Raw genomic sequence first — 13,311 nt, forward strand, 5'->3', positions numbered from 1 at the left:
AATGAATATCTTAAAAAACACTAAGGCAGTACCATGTTATATCCAGGTAAACTGTTAGAGTGAAGAATTTTAATTAGGTGAAATGATAAATGTTATTAATTATTAATAGTAGAAAGATAATTAGGGGTTTCTTAGGGGGTGCATTTAAAACAAATTAAAGTTCTAGATTAGCACTATCCAATAAAATTGTAATTCTGGTCCCATAAGTAATTTTCTAGTTGTATTAAAAAAGAAATCTTTAAAATTAAATTTTAATAATACATTTTAGATAATCCAGTATGTCTAAACTATTATTTCAGCATGTAATCAGTATAAAATGTATTGAGATATTTTACATATATTTTTTCATGCAAAATCCAGGGCATATTGTATATATAGGGTACATCATTTCAGACTGGCTACATATCAAGGACTCAAAAGCCACATGTGGCCGAAACCGGTTTGGCTCAGTGGATAGAGCGTCAGCCTGCAGACTGAAGGGTCCCGGGTTCGATTCCGGTCAAGGGCATGTACCTTGGTTGCGGGCACATCCCCAGTGGGGGGTGTGCAGGAGGCAGCTGATCGATGTTTCTCTCTCATCGATGTTTCTGACTCTCTATCTCTCTCCCTTCCTCTCTGTAAAAAATCAATAAAATATATTTAAAAAAAAAAAAAAAAAGCCACATGTGGTTAATGGCTACCAAATTGAACAATGTAGTTCTAGAGAGTAACAAAAAATAGATTGTACCCATTTTTTGGATACATATAGAAGGGGTTTTGTTCAGTGGGAAGATATAATATAATAAGGTCTCTGTCATGTTCAGGAGGAGATGGAAAAATAAAGTAAATTCAGAACAATGTATCATTAAATATATATGATAAAAAACTAAAAGTAACTAAAGTAATAGAAGTACAGTGTACAGTTTCCAAACCAGCAGAAGAGGGGAAAAGAGAATACTGAAGACAGGAAAGCTTAAAAAAGTGATAATAATAATAATAATAAATAATGATAAAGCAAAGGAAAGATAATTAGAAAAAAGAAGTAGAAATAGTTCCAAATATATGTGTTCATAATGGGCATAATTGGATTGATCTTTATTAAAAGACACAGAGATAGCAATTTGAATGAAAAACAAAATCATTTATATATTCTCTATAGAGATACCAAAAAAAAGACTGCCCAGAAATGGAAAAAGAAAACTGATGTAGGTTATTATTGGACAGATGAAAGACCAAAGTCTTTAATAAAGATAAAATGCAACAGTACATATTAAGAAAAGAAAAAATCCACCAGTAAGATATATATAATCATGAACTTGTATGCAACTTGAAGTATAAAAACCAAAATGGAGTGGTAAGGAATTATAAATCTACTAGAGGTCCAGTGAACGGATTCGTGCACTTGTGAGGTCCCTTGGCCTGGCTTGCGGGGATTGGGCTGAAACCAGCTCTCCGACATCCCCTGAGGGGTCCCAGATTGCAAAAGGGCGGTTCTCGGGTGACACACCCCGGAATTGGGCTCCCTCCTCTCTGGTTCTGGATGCGTCTCTCAAGAACCACAGTTGCCAAGTCACCACAGCTTGGCAGCTCCTGTGTTGGGCGTCTGCCTCTTGGTGGTCAGTGCGCGTGATGGCTACTGGCTGTCGGCTGGTCACTTAGGCTTTTATATATATAGATAGTTGTAGTGAGGTATTTTACTACTAGAGGCCTGATACACAGATTTGTGCACTAGCGGGGTCCCTTGGCCTGGCCTGTGCCCTCTCGCAATCCAGGACCCCTCGGAAGATGTCAGACGCCTGGTGCACGGATTCAGCCCAATCCTTGCAGGCCAGGCTGAGGGACCCCACAAGTGCATGAATCCATGCACCGGGCCTCTAGTATGCATATAAGATTTTTGGTTAATCTCTTCCCGCCCTCCCCTCACCCCCCGTCCCTCTGAGATTCATCAGTCTGTTCCATGTTTCCATGCCTGTGCACTGAGCATCTGCCCCCTAGTGGTCAGTGCGCATCATAGCTAATGGTCAAATGGTCGAATGGTCGCTTTGGCTTTTATATATATAGATAGTTGCATCCAAATCTAGTAAATCAAGCAGATAAAAAATGAGGCTATAAAAGATAAACTAGAAATGCTGGATAAAATTTTAACTTTTGCCTGGCTGGCATGGCTCAGTGGTTGAGCATCAACCTGTGAACCAGAAGGTCATGGTTTGATTACAGGTCAGGGTCATGCCCGGGTTGCAGGCTCGACTCCCAATGTGGGGGAGGGCATGCAGTAGGCAGCCGAGCAATGATTCTCTCTCATCATTGATGTTTCTATCTCTCCTACTCCTTTCCTCTCTGAAATCAATAATAAATATATTTAAAAAATTTTTAATATCTATATTTAATCCTCACCTGAGGATTTTTTTATTGATTTTTTAGAGAGAGAGAAAGGGGAAGAGAAAGAGAAAGAGAAACATAGATGTGAGAGAGAAGCATGGATCGGTTGCCTCCCACACTCGCCCAACTAAGAATTGAACTCACAACCTAAGTATGTGCCCTGATCAGGAATTGTACCTGCAACCTTTTGGTGTACGAGATGATGTTCCAACCAACTGAGCCATTGGGCCAGAGCTAAATATATATATTTTTAATGTACAATTGAGATGATATGAAAGAAAGGAATCCTAGGGCCAAAAATGAAGTTGAAGTAGGAATACGAGGAAATAAACAGGTATTCAAGCTGTCTTTTACCATGGAGGCATTGTCCAAGTGCTGGTGACTTTGAGCTTCTGTTTTAACATATTTGAGGAGTACAGAGGTCAGGAGAATAATTCTGTCGTCAGTTGAAGCTGAGGAGTCTAATAGAAAACTCTGCAGAAGGGAGGGACTTAAAAGAGTTATACTTTGCCGAAACCGGTTTGGCTCAGTGGATAGAGCGTCGGCCTGCGGACTGAGGGGTCCCGGGTTCGATTCCGGTCAAGGGCATGTACCTTGGTTGCGGGCACATCCCCAGTGGGGGGTGTGCAGGAGGCAGCTGATTGATGTTTCTCTCTCATCGATGTTTCTAGCTCTCTATCCCTCTCCCTTCCTCTCTGTAAAATATCAATAAAATATATTTAAAAAAAAAAAAAAAAAAAAAGAGTTATACTTTTAGCAAAAATAGTGATGTAGAAATAAATCACCTTGTTCATCTAAACTGTGGCATTGGATAGCGGGGTGTCAGAAAATCTGAATTTCTAACCACAAGCCAGCCTTCACGCATGTGTGGGGCCTAAATTCACACACCATGTAGACCAAAAAATAAATTCAAATCTTCTCTGGAGGAGAGAACTCAATATCATAAAGAAGTCATTTCTTCCCAAATTAATCTATAAATTTAGTGCAGTTTTAATAAAAATATCAAGTTTTTATAACTTTATTTTAAAATTCACATTGAACAGCGAAGACCAAGAATATCTGAGAGTGTTTTGAAGAAGACTAAGATGGTAGGAGTACTCACCTCTCCAGATATCAAACATTGTCTTAAGACAGGGATAGATTACGTGACCAATGGGACGAAATAGAGCTTCCAGAAATTTAACATATGACAGCAGGGGCGTTATATGTAAATCACTGTGGGTGTGGGAGGATGGAAAACAGAGAACTGGTTATACATATGAAAAAATAAAATTAGATTTTTAACTCATACCATAACTAAAAGTAACTGCCAGTTAGATTAAATACGTAATTACGAAAGCAAGCCTTTAAAGCTTTAGAAGAAATATAGACTATATTTATACTCTAAGTATAAGAAAGGATTTTTTTAAATACACAAAATGCATAAACCATTAAGGATTAAAAGTTCAACTGCATTAAAATTTAAAACTTTCTGCCCTAACCGGTTTGGCTCAGTGGATAGAGCGCCGGCCTGTGGACTGAAAGGTCCCAGGTTCGATTCCGGTCAAGGGCATGTACCTTAGTTGCGGGCACATCCCCAGTAGGAGGTGTGCAGGAGGCAGCTGATCGATGTTTCTCTCTCATCGATGTTTCTAGCTTTCTATCCCTCTCCCTTCCTCTCTGTAAAAAATCAATAAAATACATTAAAAAAAAATTTAAAACTTTCTTATAAACAAAGACATAAGAATGTGAGAAGATAAGCTATAGGCTAGTGGGAGAAAATGTTTTTAATGCACATAACTAAAAAATGGATAAGTACCCAGAATATGTAAGACAATTATTCTGGAACAAAATGACAGAGAATCACATCAGAGAAACTAAAATAAGCAATAAATATGGAAAGATTTTCAAGCTTACTAGTTACCATGGAAATGCAAATAAAAATAGCAGTGAAGAAACACCAAAGATGTTGAGAAATAGAAACTCTTAGATATTATTGATGGAGTATAAATTGGTAAAATTATTTCGAAGAGCAATTTTGCAACATCCGGTAAAATTGAAGATAAATTAAAAAAAATAAATTGCAGCACATGTGAGCAAGGAGGTATGTTAAGAAGGTTCATTATAACATTATTAGTATTAGAAGTTGGAAATAAATCTGCAAGAGGAAGGTAAACTCTGGTATACTTATACAATGGAATACTATACATCAGTTAAAACTAAAAGAATCAGCATGTGAGATACATGTCAGAAATTTGAGGTTGAACCAGAAAATCAAACTGTAGAATGAACTGTATGTAGTGTGATACCATTTATATAGTTTGAAAATATACAGACACAAGCTTGATGAGGGCATGTATTTGTTTGTTCTCTGCTTTATCCCCCGCACCTAGAACTATGCCTAGCACATAGTGGGTGCTCATTAAGTATTTAAAGACTAGAGTGCAAAACAATATTATCAATTGTTTATAGCTCCATACTTATGAATTCATGGTATTAAAAAATTGTGTGGGGAGCAACAAACAACAAATTTTGGATAGTGGTTCCCTCTGGAGAGGGAGGGAGGGGAATGGGTTTGGGGTGGGATATACAGGGTACTTCAACTGTGTTTGTAATGTTTTTAAAAATCTGAATGATACAAAATGTTAAAATTTGATAAAGCTGGGTGGTGAGTATCACAGGTGTTTGTTATATTCTTCATAATTTTCTCTATATTTCACAATTTAAAATTTTATTACCTCAAAAAGAAAAGACGCATATCAAGTTGTTTGCCCCTACTCAAAATGACTCTGACTAATCTGCTATTAGAATGTGTGTTCCTTATTAATGTCAACTCTCATTTGCTATCAGTGTGCCTGCCCTAGTACCCCACACCTACAAATTTGAATTTTCTTCTTATCTATTAGAAAAAAACAGATTTTGAAGCTTTTTTAGAAGTAATATAACTTTACAGTTTTGAGTAAGGATTTGAGGAGTCATTGGCATGAGCTTAAGTGTGTGTATCTAATAATACTAACTTCCATTTTTTGAGTGCTTACCATGTGCCAAACCTTTTGTGAAGTACTTTTCATACATAATATGTTTAATTCTCATGGTATCCTGATTTGAGACAGATACTGTACCCATTTTAAGGGATGAAGAAACTGCAACCCAGATAAAGAGCCTTGCCCAAGGTATATAATATATATAATAAGTGGTAAAGCTGGAATTCATATTCATTTCCATTGAGTGATTAGACCATCTCACTACTGTTCAGAGATGAGGGCATGCACTTCCTGGTTCTAAATGGTCATTTTGCACATACTTAGTAATGTTTTCTAGTTTATTTTGTAGTTTTGAGATTTGCTTATATTATTAAAAAAAATGCTGATAATTGTGGAGAGCATTTTCTTCATATTTAGAGAAAGTATGTAATTTAAATTCTTAAGTCCCTTGTGTAGGCTTTCTTGTAATTCATGAGGACTCTGGATGTAGATTTAAAAATCCATTTAATAACTAAGTTCCCCCAATTATGTGGTTACAGGGGGAACTGAGGTTATTATAAGAATATTTACTTCATGATATGACAGTTAAAAAACTAGTACCCATTTAAATATCCCAGAATCTACTTTTCTTTCCCACTGTCTTTGTTGGTCTTTCCTGATTGTTATATTTCAAACAATATACTATAAGTCAGTGCCTATCTCTGGGAACATGAAATTTCTTATCTTGCAAAGGATGTAGAATTTCACAAAACCCTGAGAGTGATGTTACAGAATTGATTACATATAAAATCATTGGAAAATGAGGATTTGATCGAGTTGGACTAGTTACCAATTAGAGAAAAGAAAATAACAGAAATGATGACATGATAGGTACTTTGAAAAATTATGTATCTCACTTGACTAAGGAAAGGCCCTTGGGAAGTGATAAAGCCTTTGAATATTATACAGAAAATTAGGCTCTTTATGGTTATAGTACAAAACTCAATATGAAGTAAAGATGCAATATTCTGATGTCATAATTTCATTGTAAAGATTATGTAAAAAAATTTAATTCTTGTTCTAAGAATATGCACATAGTTAAATAAATGTAAGGAAGGATTATTTTCATGATTTTTAGTTCTTTTTAGATAACTACTCAACACTTTCTTTTCCTTGTACAATGAAATGTTGGTTCCTGTTTAAGAAAACTCAATTTCAATTGCTCTCATTTTTTACCAGTTTTCTTCTGATAATGAAGACCTCAGTTTATCTATATCTCAATTTATCAAGAGTTATTATAGTCATATGTTTGGGTTTAATGGGGACATACAGAGAAGTTCTATAATTCAGAAACTCATAGATTTCAGTGTGTGTGTGAAGGGGTGTCTCCTGTTTATTAGGGACTTTGGAGTTAAAAACATATTACAACTATTAACTAATTAGGCTAGACTGAGTTTTCATTTGAGAGGATTGGACCAGAACTCCAAGAACTTGTCTAAAACTTTACATTCACAGCATTTGCTTACTTTGGGTAAGAACTGTAGATAATTTAACCAGTCTCCTAGCCTACATTCTTATTTTTCTATAATTTATCTATTTTCTTTACCTATGATTCTCTAATACCAAAATTTAAAAAAAAAATTATTTTAGAGAGAGTGGAAGGTGGGGGCAGGAGAAAAAGAGAAACATTGATGTATTGTTCCACTTATTTATGCATTCATTGGTTGATTCCTGACCAGGGATTAAACCCGAAACCTTTTTGGGGACGACGCTCTAACCAACTGAGCTACCCGGCCAGGGATCTAATACCAAAATTTTTTGTTGTTAATCCTCACCGAGGATATTTTTTGAGAGGATATTCATTGATTTTTAGACAGAGTGAAAAGGGATGGGGAGAGACAGAGAGAGAGAAATATTGATGTGAAGGCGACATTGATTGGTTGCCTCCTGCACACTCCCAGACTGGGATCTCAGATGGAGCCTGCAACTGAGGTGCGTTGTGCCCATGACTGGAATTGAAACCAGGACCCTTCAGTTGGCAGGCCAATGATCTAACCACAGAGCAACGTGCTAGGGCTCCAATACCAAAATTTTTAACAGGTAATACTTTGAGGTAAAAAAAAATGAGAAAACTAAAGTCAAAGTATTGTTTTCATTAAGGTAGATTTATTCAATTCAAAATTATTAGCTTTGTTTTAAGATTATATTCAGCCGAAACCGGTTTGGCTCAGTGGATAGAGCGTCGGCCTGCGGACTGAAGAGTCCCGGGTTCGATTCCGGTCAAGGGCATGTACCTTGGTTGCGGGCACATCCCCAGTGGGAGGTGTGCAGGAAGCAGCTGATCGATGTTTCTCTCTCATCGATGTTTCTGGCTCTCTGTCCCTCTCCCTTCCTCTCTGTAAAATATCAATAAAATATATATATAAAAAAAGATTATATTCATTCTTGGTTTTAAAATATACTTTCAGCCCTGACTGGTTTGGCTTAGTGGATAGAGCGTCGGCCTGAGGACTCAAGGGTCCCAGGTTCGATTTCGGTCAAGGGCATGTACCTTGGTTGCGGGCACATACCCAGCAGGGAGTGTGCAGGAGGCAGCTGATTGATGTTTCTCTCTCATCGATGTTTCTAACTCTCTATTCCTCTCCCTTCCTCTCTGTAAAAAATCAATAAAATATATTTAAAAATAAAATATACTTTCCTGTAACAATAGTAATTTTTTCAATAACCTTATTGACAAAAAATTAAAACCTGATCACTCACTTTATTTTTTATGAAAATCCAAGAGTTTTGGAACCTAGCCACCTCAGAGATCTTTCTGAAATTCTTATTTAATTATGTCACTTTCTTGCCTTAAATCCTTCAGGGTAGACTACTGTGACCCACAGCAATATAATCCCACTGGGGTTTTCAATCCATATGTGCATTATTTTCTCTAGATTAAACAAAATACCTTTTTTATATGTTTTCCCTAAATTTTCAAATATATGAAGATACTCTTATGATGATGATCAACTTATTTTAAAAGTTTGACTGACTTTCAGTAGCCTTTTGTCATTACGTTTTTTGTAATTATATAATTCCTGTCATGTGTGGAATACATTAAAATGCCTCATCAGTAAAGATAAAACTATAAGGGGAAAATTTTATTTAATAATAATTAAAATTTTGATACAGTAAGAAAACATACAAACCACATTGAAAGATATGTCTATCTTTCAATGTGGTTTATATGTTTTTTTACTATATTTAACACACTGTATTTGAAAAATTAAGATATATAATTGTTACTATAAAGAGATTTTATCACTCAATAATAAAAATAATACTGCAAAAAGAAAATCAGTAAGGAACATGAATAGCAATTCACAAAAGATATAAAATCTTCTAATTAATATGAAAAAAGTTCATCTTTACTAAAAAAAAAGTTTTAAACTAAAACAAGATTTCTGCCCAGCCGGTGTGGTTAATGGTTGAGCATTGGTACCTATGAACCAGGAGGTCAGGGTTTGATTCCCGGTCAGGGCACATGCCCAGGTTGTGGGCTACATCCCCAGTGGGGGGCATGCAGGAGGCAACTGTTCAATGATTCTCATTGTTGATGTTTTTCTCTCTCTCTCCCCCTTCCTCTCTGAAATCAATCTTTTTAAAAAGTTTTTTTTCAGCACTTAGCAGAATTTAAAAATATCTGTGTGGCAAGGGTTTGGAGAAATGGACTCTCCTCACTGCTGGTGGGACTACATATATTGGTATGTTCTTTTGGGGATAATTTGACTATATGTATCAAAAGCCTTACATTTTTAAAAATCCCTTTTTACTTAGCAATACATTTTTCTGGAAATGTACTTAGAAAAATAAGGATGTGGCTAATATTTGGCTGTTAGAAGATTTGTCATAGTGTGGTTTTTTACAAATACATTTTTTAAATTGATTTCAGAGAGGAAGGGAAAAGGAGAGAGAGAGAGAAACATCAATGATGAGAGAGAATCTTGATTGGCTGCCTCGTGCATGTCCCACTCTGGGGATCAAGCCCACAACCTGGGCATGTGCCCTGACCGGGAACCAAACCATAACCTCCTGGTTCATAGGTCAACGTTCAACCACTGAGCCTCGCTGTCCGAGCCATCATAGTATTTTATAATAGTACTAGTGACCCGGTGCACGAAATTCGTGCACATTAAAAGGGGATTAGAGAAAATAATTTAATATTGCTGTTTGCCCTTTCTCTATAATAGAAGTGTCAGAGATGAAAGAAAATTAGTAAAATGTATATGAAAACCTCCTCCTGTCAGAGTCTGGGGCTCACCATGGGACCCAAAGTCAAGTCCCCACCCACCCACATGCACCTCAAAATTGCGTGAGATGCAGACCTGGCCGGCCCCGCTCATTGGGCTAGATCCAGACCCGGCCAGCCCCACCCTTGTCAAGCCCTGCCGGGCAGGGGGCGTAGCCTTAGGTCCCCTGGCCTGGTGCCAGGACAGGGGGCATGGCCTGTGGTCTCCTAGCCCAGACCAGGGCGGGGGGGCATGCCTTGAGGTCCTCCGTCAAGCCCCGCCAGGTGGGGTACATGGCCTGAGATTCCCCTTTCAAGCTCCGCTGGGTGGGGCACATGGCCTAAGGTCCCCGTCAAGCCCTGCCAGGCAGGGGGGTGCAGCCTCAGGTCCCTTGGCCCAGCACCGGGAGGGGGGGCACAGCCTCAGGTCCCCCATCAAACCCCACCGGCAGGGGGTGCAGCCTCAGGTCCCACGTCAAGCTCCTCTGGGCGGGGGTGTGTGGCCTGAGTTCCCCTGACCCAGCACTGGGGGTGCACCTTGAGGTCCCCTGTCAAGCCACGCTGGGTGGGGGGCACAGCCTGAGGTCCTCTGTCAAGCCCCGCTGGGTGGGGGGCATGGCCTGAGGTTCCCTGTCAAGCCCAGCCAGGCAGGGGGTGCAGCCTCAGGTCCCCTGGCCCAGTGCTGGGGTGGGGGGCGCGGCCTGAAGTCCCCTGTCAAGCCCCACCTATTGGAGGGCATGGCCTGAGTTCCTCCGACCCAGCACTAGGGGTGCACCTTGAGGTCCCCCATGAAGCCCTGCTGGGTGGGGTGCGTGGCCTGAGTTCCCCCGACCCAGCACTGGGGGTGCACCTTGAGGCCCCCTGTCAAGCCTCGCTGGGTGGGGGGCATAGCCTGAGGTCCCCTGTCAAGCCCCAACTGGTGAGGGGCACGGCCTGAGGTCCTCCGGCCTGGTGCTGGGGCAGGGGGAGCAGCCTGAGGTTCCCTAGCCCAGCACCAGGACGGAAGTGCACCTTGAGGTCCCCTGTCAAGCCCCGCCGGGTGGGGGGCGCAGCCTGAGGTCCCCCAGCCTGATGCCAGGGCAGGGGACACAGCCTGAAGTCCCCTGTCAAGCCTTGACAGGTGGGGGGCACAGCCTGAGGTCCCCTGTCAAGCCCCATGGAGGCGGGGGAGGGTGTAACCTCAGGTCTCTGCTGATTGCTCATTAAGGCTCCTTATGGGAACTTGGCCTCAGCTGTGGGTGCAGCCATCTTTGTAACAGAGTGATGGACAATTAGCATATTACTCTTTTATTAGATAGGAAAATATTGCAAGTAATCTAAACATCCAACAATTGCATTTTAGTTTTAAAAAGAAAAAAGATTATGGTTTATTCATACAGTGAATGCTACTCAGCCATTAAGAATGATTTTGTCAATAAAACTTTAATGAGGTAGCAAAATATTTATGAGATACTAGGTTTGAAATACAGGAACAGCAGATATTTTTGGTGGTGGAATTTTTTTCTCCATTAAAAAATATTTTCAGTGGACATGTATTTATAATTAAATAATTATTGGGAATCATTATAGAATAAATCCATGTTATATTCTCTACTTGTCTCTACTTTTTCATACACAGCACTCCTAAAAGTCTCTCAGAGTACATCATCCTTACATGCTTCTGTAAGGAGTTCCTGCTCATCTTTTAAAGTCAGTTCAAATGACACCACCATGAAGTCTTTCCTAATGAAGTCTTTCCTAACCACTTTGTTTTCTCTGCTAATTAACACAATTATCCTATCTAATAAAGAGGGAATATGCTAATTGACCATCACTCCATCACAACATGGCTGCACCCACAGCTGAAGCCAAGTTCCCATAAAGAGCCTTAATGAGCAATCAGCAGGGACCTGAGGCTATGCCCTCCCCCCAACCCCTGCCCTTGTAGGGCTTGACTGAGCCTCGCTGTCCGAGCCATCATAGGCCTCATCCCCCACCCAGCAGGGTTTGACAGGGGACCTCAGGCTGCGCCCCCCACCCTGGCATCAGGCTGGGGGGACCTCAGGCCACACCCCCAACCCTGGTGCCAGGCCAGGGGACCGGAGGCCATGCCCCCTGCCCGGCGGGGCTTGACGAGGGACCTCAAGGTGTGCTTCCCGCCCTGGTGCTGGGCTAGGGGACCTCAGGCTGCTCCCCCTGCCCCAGCGCCAGGCTGGGGGACCTCAGGCTGTGCCCCCCACCAGGTGGGGCTTGACAGGGGACTTCAGGCCGTGCCCCCCACCCAGCGGGGCTTGACGGGGGACCTCAAGGTGCCGCCTCAGTGCTGGGTCGGGGGAACTCAGGCCGCACCCCCTGCCCAGCGGGGCTTGATGGGGGACCTGAGGCTGCACCGCCTTCTGCCAGTGGGGCTTGACGGGGAACCTGAGGCTGTGCCCGCTTCCCAGTGCCGGGCTGGGGGACCTGAGACTGTGCCCCCCCACCTGGCGGGTCTTGACGGGGGACCTCAGGCCATGCCCCCCACCTGGCGGGGCTTGATGGGGGACCTCAAGGCACGCCCCCTGCCCCAGTCTGGGTTGGGGGACCTCAGGCCACGCCCCCTGTCCTGGCGCCAGGCCAGGGGACCTGAGGCTACGTCCCCTGCCCGGCGGGGCTTGACAAGGATGGGACTGGCCAGGTCTGGATCTAGCCCAGTGGGGGCGGGGCTGGCCGGGTCTGGGTCTCATGTGATTTTGAGGTGCATGTTGGTGGGCATGGACTTGACTCTGGGTCCCGTGGTGTGCCCCAGACTCTGACAGGAGGAAGGTTTTCATATACATTTTACTAATTTTCTTTCATCTCTGGACACTTCTATTATAGAGAAAGGGCAAATAGCAATATTAAATTATTTCCTCTAATTAATCCCCTTTTAGTGTGCACGAATTTCGTGCACCGGGCCACTAGTCTTGTATAATTATTTACATGTATTTATAATGTCTTTTCCACCAGGAAGTTAACTCCTATCTCATTCATTCATTTAATAAATATTTGTGAGTGTTTATTATGTGCCTGGCACAAGTGTGTTAGGTACTGCAGATCTAACCATGAACCATGCCGACAGGTTCCCCCTCCCTTCAAGAAGATAGCATGGCAGTACTTTGTAATATTAAGCTTTGTAAAGGAAATGTAGAATGCTTAGAAGATCCACAGATCTATCCCAGGCTGGATGGAGAGGGAAGGCTTCGTGGAGGGGATGATAGCTGAATAGTAACAAGAAAACAAATGTTAGCCAGGTGAAGGGGTAGGAGGAGGTAGTTTCAGGTAGCAGAACAGCCTAAACAAAGGCCTGAAATTTTAAAACCATGTTAAGTTTCAGGAAGGTCATTGTGGTGTTTGTGGATATTGAGGTTGATTTCTGATAGAAAATAATTATATGTAAAAAAGGCCAAAACAAAATAAAGATTGCTTTAGGTAAAATAATAATAATAATAATAATTATTTGTAGGGGGCTCCGGGCCGGGGCGGCAGTGCCATCTTGTGCCCGGGGCCGGTGGGGAGGCTGGGGAGGGGGCCCCAGGGGGCGCAGGGGACTAGGGAACGGCCTGCAGTCTGAGGAACTGGAGCCTGAGGAGCTGCTGCTGGAGCCCAAGCCGGAGCGAAGCCTGAAAAGGAGCCGCCCCGTGCCCCACCCCCCACCAGGCACCCCAGGCCCTGGGATGGCTCCGGAGTCCCAGGCAGCCTGGAGGAGGAGGAGGAGACGAAACTGGTTGAGGGGGACCCGGGGAC

The 13,311-nt window shown here is 41.9% G+C and overlaps 1 protein-coding gene across 2 annotated transcripts in view; it reads left to right on the plus strand.

Moving 5' to 3' along the window:
- Positions 1-13,311, plus strand: part of DCAF10 (DDB1 and CUL4 associated factor 10) — a 47,984-nt gene that overhangs the window by 14,168 nt on the left and 20,505 nt on the right. The window lies entirely within an intron of this gene.

This window comes from Plecotus auritus, assembly GCF_963455305.1.
Source record: "Plecotus auritus genome assembly, chromosome: 5".
NCBI lineage: Eukaryota > Metazoa > Chordata > Mammalia > Chiroptera > Vespertilionidae > Plecotus > Plecotus auritus.